This window comes from Osmia bicornis, chromosome 5, assembly GCF_907164935.1.
Source record: "Osmia bicornis bicornis chromosome 5, iOsmBic2.1, whole genome shotgun sequence".
NCBI classification, from domain to species: domain Eukaryota; kingdom Metazoa; phylum Arthropoda; class Insecta; order Hymenoptera; family Megachilidae; genus Osmia; species Osmia bicornis.
In genome coordinates this window covers 11,711,353-11,718,544 of record NC_060220.1, presented here as the reverse complement: position 1 = coordinate 11,718,544, position 7,192 = coordinate 11,711,353, and positions in this window count along the sequence as shown.

The following is a 7,192-nucleotide window of genomic DNA, read 5'->3' as shown; positions in this document are numbered from 1 at the left end:
TTTCGCATTTTTTTATTTCGAACGGTTTTCATTATTGCAAAATACGTTCTGGTTCAAGGAATGCACCGATTGCGATGAAAGATTTCACATTTCGTAGATCATTCCGCGATGATTCGATTTCCCAAAATTTATGTAACTTCTTATTATTAATAACTATTGTTATTATAATAAAAAGCCTATTCTTTAGGGTTACCCTCCAAGGAATATACCGATCGTGATTTTTCAAACTTGTCCCTGCAAGTAAACTTCGAATACTGCTCGTTCCACTAAAAAGTGTGAAATAAAATAGTTTTTAACAAAAAAAAAAATCCGACTTCAAAATGCACTAAAAAGTATAAAATAATTTCCATTTCATTTATATCTGTATTCCACAGCTATTAATACAATCTACTTAATCATTAAATAAGATACTAAATATATTTCAAAGTTTTCGGAGGCGGCGCAAAATTAAAAATACCCGAACAAACGGTGCTGCCAATAACGATTTGATTGTGGCATGGCAAACTTGGTAATTAATAAGTCGTAAGAGCAAAATTATAGGTCCGGTTGAAAACATTTGTAATTGTAACGATTGTATGAGAAATTGTCAGCACTCCTGATGGACATGCACTATACTGCAGTTTACAAGAGACCATACTTAACTCGTGCCGCTCACTAGGTCTAGAGAGATTTTTAATGACGTGTGTTATTCCCCTCTCCAGCTTGCTTCTTATTATACTTTGCGATCATATAAATGGTGGGCAGAAATATATGACGTACGATAATTGAAAACCGGTGATGATATTGTAAAGTTTCACGATGCAATGAAAATTCTATTATTTTCCGGAAAAAAATGATGTGAACGCAAAGTAAGAAGCAAGCTGTAAAGGGGAATCACACGCACTATTAAAAATTTCCCTAGACCTCAGTAGGTCACTAGCTGCGAGAGTTAAGTGCGGTCACTCGTGAACTGCAGTATAGTTAATTCGTAATGGGTATATTGATTCCCATTGAATCTTGTTTACTTGAAATTATCAAATGGGTCATTTGTCACTGGTTGCCGACACCTGAACTAGGATCTTCCCAGTAGAGGAAAAGTTTTTAATTTCGCGCCGCCTCCGAAAACTTTGAAATATATTTAGTATCCTATTTAATGATTAAGTAGATTGTATTAATAGCTGTGGAATACAGATATAAATGAAATGGAAATTATTTTATACTTTTTAGTGCATTTTGAAGACGGATTTTTTTTTGTTAAAAATTATTTTATATACTTTTAACAATCTTACGGTTTTAACTATCGAGAGCAATAAACTCACCGTAAGACATTGTCCGTTTTGCCTTCTATATACCTGGTAAAAATGGTAACAACGGTAAATTCATGAACCGATGAATTTACTACATCAATTTAAAAGCACGGTCAGTCATATTCGATAGCACATTGCCAAATTGCTAGAAAGTTCTTAAGCTGGTCGGGGTGGTATTTTGTCACGTATCGAAGCAATTACCATGAAGCTTCAAAAGGTCCAACATTAAACAGACCTTCTACAGAACAAGGCCCGTAAGGTCAGAACGTTCATTTAGGACACTCTTATTGTCCACAAGCTCTTATTGTAACAAGCGATTTACAATCCTTTACGAGCTCTTCTTACATTTCTACACGAGTCTTTAGCCGGGCTACACAAAGGCCAAGACCTTCCTGTTGGGTCGGCTTCGCGTACCTTCTTGACTTTCTCCTCTTTGTCCCAGGCGAACCCCATGCCGTGCATGTGTCTTGTGAGTTCTACCAACTCCGACAGGGTTCGAACCGTTTTCTGTGCTCTGTTCCAGGCACCATCGGTCACCAAGACCATATATCAAACCCCGCGTAGGGGTTTCTGGGCCTACAGTCGCCCTTGCCTGGAAGATATCACCGGTTCTGTGCAAACACGCACCTTAAGACTCCCACATGCACTGCAGCTGCTGGGTCTTTGACGGGCTTACATGGGAAGTGTCCAGCGAGCTGATTTGCTGAACCATCAGCCTATTGCCATTAGTTAAACCCCAAACTTTTACTAATTGGTCACTTTTGGTATACGCCTCCCTCGCTGGACTATCTCTCTGCGGCTTCTAGCAAACTGCCTTGGGGACTTAGAGGGGACTGAATTGTGCAGTCTCTTACAAACCTTGAACGAGAACAGTCTCGGACAGAACTTCCTTACGAACAGTCAGCTTACACGATCTCATCGATACGCTCCAACATAGCTTCTGAATATCTGTTTTGAGATAGCTCTGAGGTATTAATTCTGTTCGAAAATGTAATTTCTACCGCCTTCACGCGGACCGCGGCAGCACTATGCAGCGCGACCGGCAGCCACCTTGGATGCCGGTCAGGCCGACCAATCAGCACGCGCTACGTCAGCGAGAAGAAAGCCAACGGTTCTCGCTGCGACGAAGCCGGTTAAGCGGCCATTATCGTTCTGTTTTCGCATACGAAGCACACGTGCAAATTTCAGTTCAGAAACTAAGTACCTTCTCAAGCTCGAATTTATCTAAAATCGACTCTCGCAACGCGGACTAGAGTGCCAACGGCCAACGCGAACTCGCGAATAGATTAGTTCGTGCAAATCCACGAAATTGATAAAATTTCGTGGTGACCACGTGTTGAACCAACACGTGGTTTGTCTACAGCTCAATCTCTTCTCCACCGTGACGCGTGTGCGAGCATAATCTCGATCAACTGTAACGTCCCGAAATTATTCGCGAGCACGCTACTGCACCGACGCGTAGGGAGAGCGGTTCCCTATGAGAAGGCGACTCGTATATATATATATATTATGTATTATTAATTATAGGAAGGGATTATAGGTTCGGGTGGCACGCGGTAAAGGAGTAAAATCCAACGCTAGATTCCTTTCTCAAAATGATAATATGAGTGAGGATTTATTCAAGAAATTTAAATGTGGTGTCTTGTGTATAATATAAAAAAGAAGGTAAGTAATATTAAAGAATATTGAACGTAATAACGTGATTAAATATTGAATTTAAATAATGAATTTAAGTAATTAAATATTGAATTGAATTAATGTAACAAATGTTGCGCCCTGTGTTTGAAATACAAAAGAAAATAATGGTATTAGTAATGTACAATGAGTACGCCCTGGATTGAAAAATACAAAGAAATTAACAATCGTGTTTGTGCCTAAATTGGAATACAATAAAAGAAAATTTGATTATTACAAAAAAAATAATTCAACCTAAAATAAAATACAGAGTAAATAAATTGATTAGTAAATGCGGTTCTAGATACGATTATAAAACTTGAATTTATAATTTAATATAATTTAATTTAATTTAATATAATATAAATGATTCGAAAGAATTGTCGGGAAATCGGCCAAGATCCGTTCCGACGCTGTAGGAGTTGGCTCGTTCGGCCGCAGTTCGGTTTCTGGGCAACTTAGCCGTCAATGAACAGGCCGCATCCAAGGAGCTTCTGCTTTCGCTCGCTCGTTATACTTGGTAGCGAACTCTGCAAAACGATATCGTCGCTCTAGAGCCAGTGTACTGATAGGCCGCATCCAAGGAGCTTCGGCTTTCGCTCGCTCGTTAAGCTTGGGTGCGAACCTGACACGTAGGAGAACCGCTGCGAACCGATAGTTGAGCGCCCCGGGTCTGACGCGGTACCTTTGCCGCTTTGCCGACAAAAGAGTCTAAGATTACTGAATTCTATATAAATCGTATCATAGACCCGTCTTGGACTACGATCAGAATCGAAGTGAAAATTCTTTGCGCGGCACTCTCGTATTTATACCGGAGAACTGCTGACGTAGCAGTTTTTTCTACCTGTGTTTTCGATACCGGAAGTGTTCGGACTTTGATCGGTGCGTACGTGACTCCGTGCGTATCGCTATCTCTGTCTACGCGCTATTGCCGTCTCTTTCTACTCTGCGCTTGTTCCTATCTCTTTCTATTCGCTATTGCTATCTCTCTCTATTTATTTCGCGCGCTGTGTCGATCTTTTATCGACGCGGTAGAATTATCGACATGGTAGAATTTATCGACGTGGTAGAATTATCGTAGTATATAAAATTTTTGTTAAAATGTAAATATTAATAAATATAAGATTCTGTTCGGTTATTAAGCATGAATATAATTATTTAAATCAATGTAATACAAAAATAAATAAACGAACTGTTACACTTTGTAATTATATAAAAACGAAAAAAAAAATTGAATAAATATTTTAATAAATACTAATTATTAATTGTTGTTGTTCATTCTTCTTGTTTATTCTTCTTGTAGGATGTTACACAACGATCAATACACTGTAAATACTGTAAATAGCTGCATACTGTACATAACATTCTCGCTCTTGTGTTCGAAATACACGTTTGTGTCTGTGAATTCACTTGTGCATTTCTTTAACCGTCTCACTGCCAATTCCGTTAACCGAACCGGTCGTCTCGAGTAACATCGTGGACGGTTTTCATTTCAATTTCAAACAAATTCACACAAACACCAGGGACATTTGTACAACATCTACGAATTAAACATATCTATAATTCAGTGTTCAAACAATTTATTCTCCTTACAACGGTAAAAGGATGTAAGGAAGTACGCACCTTCCGGTGGTGGGATCCGCGTTACTTAACGGTATCCTCTTCCGCGAACGCGTACTAAACATGCAAATTAGGTGCTTTATAATGTTAGGAACAGCCCGTGATTTCCATGAAACCGGACAGTTTCTTCCTATTGAAAATTAAAGTAATTTACAAGCTAACAGTAATAACAGAATGATAATAGAATAAATAAACAATAATAATAGAATAAACAACATAGAATTGACACCTCGGCTACATATGTATAAGGCAGACCGTACACCAAAGATGCATCAAACATGCAACATGCAACATGCGACGTGTAAATAATGTGTACGAACGTAGAATTGGTATCGCAGCTGAATACAAACGATGTGTACGGACGCAGAATCGACACTTCGACTGGATATATGCAACGTTAAATGCCCAGACTCAACACCTCGGCTGGATATATGCAGCATTAAATGCCCAGAATCGACACCTCAGCTGGATATGCAACATCTGGGACCCAATGTTTGTTGCATATATCCAGCTTTTACTGTATATAGGTAAGTACGAGGAGTGGGGTTTTTAGTGGGTATACGGAGTCCCACACTACCGGGCTTGCAGTCCCCGCCCGGTGTGCATAAAGCATTTCCCCCTCCTCACCAAACAAGAAAGAAAAACCTATGAACCAACCCTCGTCAAAAGGTTTAGAAACACCTCATTTAAAATTGGACCAAACGACAAGATTTCTTGAGAAGTTCTACAAATGAATTTACTAATATATGTACTTTTGTCGTTTTAAAAAATTTCACTGTTCATAGTAACTTGTTTATTTGATTATATAGTATATGATTCTGCCGGCAGGTTCTATTTGCAGAAACGCAGCCAAATGCGGAAACAGATGGCTATGGATTTGTAGACATATTCTAGTAGAGTTTGCTGCCAATCTGCATACAGATTACTTACTGGGTACTTCACTATTCACTTTCATTTATTTTGTATCATTTGTATTGTGTTTACAAACCTCAAATGCATTTCATCCGACTACAACAGCCCAACTGAAATATTCCACTGTTCAGACCAATCAGGAAAAGTATTAAAATATTTAGAAACGACCTTGTTCAAAGAAGATTTATGAAAAAAAGATAGAAAAGGATATTCAATTCCTATGAATTAGTTTTATTTCACCATAGGCAAATATAACCTAAAATCTTACAAAACGGAATTCACTAAAGTTCTTAACAATTGTACTAGATAATATTAGTTACACGTAGTCCGACAATATATTGTGCCAATTACATTTCGTTTTCTTGATAATTTCCAGTACTTCACCATTGGACGCGTTTCTTTTGGACACCGTGCCGATTGGATGCGTTCTAAAGCCGGGTATCCACCGATATCAAACGCCCGTATCGTATCACCGTTCCGAACCCTTCTGAATAGGCAGACGTTGCCTCGTTGCATGCAACGGCATGCTGCGGCACGGACAACATTTCTTCGTTTCTTGATATAAACGGTTAGGCAATAGGACTAGGCTACTACAGGCGAGGAGTTTCGTTTTGCTGCGTGGTGTTCCAAAGGAACGGAGGCAACGGATCCATCCGAAAAATTTGTCGATTCTTTGCTGTTGCATCGAAGGAAAGGTTCATGCGTTGGCACTTGACATAGCGTTTCGTGCCGTCACTTGGGTTTCAATTTATTTGAAATCTTGCGGTATTATTGGATTCATTTCAAAATCGATAAAATTATTTATGAACTTAATCTAATTTAATTTAGACAAATTTTATCGTCTAAATATATTGAAACAGATCAATTATCTTCGGTGATACGCTGTACATAAAACAGCAATGTTAATAATCACCTGTGTCATTATTGAAAAAGGACAATGTTAATTTTGCACACATTTTTCCGTTGCCGAGTATCGAAAGTTCTATTCAGCTGTGATACGAAGGTGAAAGAACGGGCCGATCCACAAATTGTCGGTTTTTTCCCGTTCAAAGGATAGGTTCGGAGACCACTTGAAACGTAAAAACAACATACCCAGGCGAAGGCCCGAAATGCTATGTCAAGTGTAAACATGACACTTGAGGCACGAGATAATATGATCTGGAATCGGATATATCAGTGAGATAATACTAATGCAACGACTGAACTTTGTTATTTTTCATTTTTTTCTTATAAAAATGTTACCAAAATATTTCTGACGTTTTTCTGATTAAAATGATACCAAGTACGATATGGTTTGGACAATTCTTATTTATAATAGTATTTCCTACAGTGTGATTCTCTTGCTACGCAAGACAAAAGCCGTGCCGCACAATGGAACCCCTGCTGTTTGGAAAATTGGAAATGATTTTTATTACATCTGAAAGTTACAGGAGGAATTTGAGGAATCGGTTTATAACTTAGGAACATAAAATAGGGAAAAAATATGTTATTATGCCAGGGTTGCGAGTTTACTTAATCCGTTTATTACTGGAAGAGGTCATCGTTTATTACCCTTGTTGCTTTCATCGGACTGGTACTACCTGTGTACCCCTAGTCCACGCGGACTAGGAGGTATCTTCGCGTTTGCAAAACGCAACCAATCAGAAAAATTACAAATTTACCCCCGACGACGAATTTCAACCAATACAGGAACTGGAAGT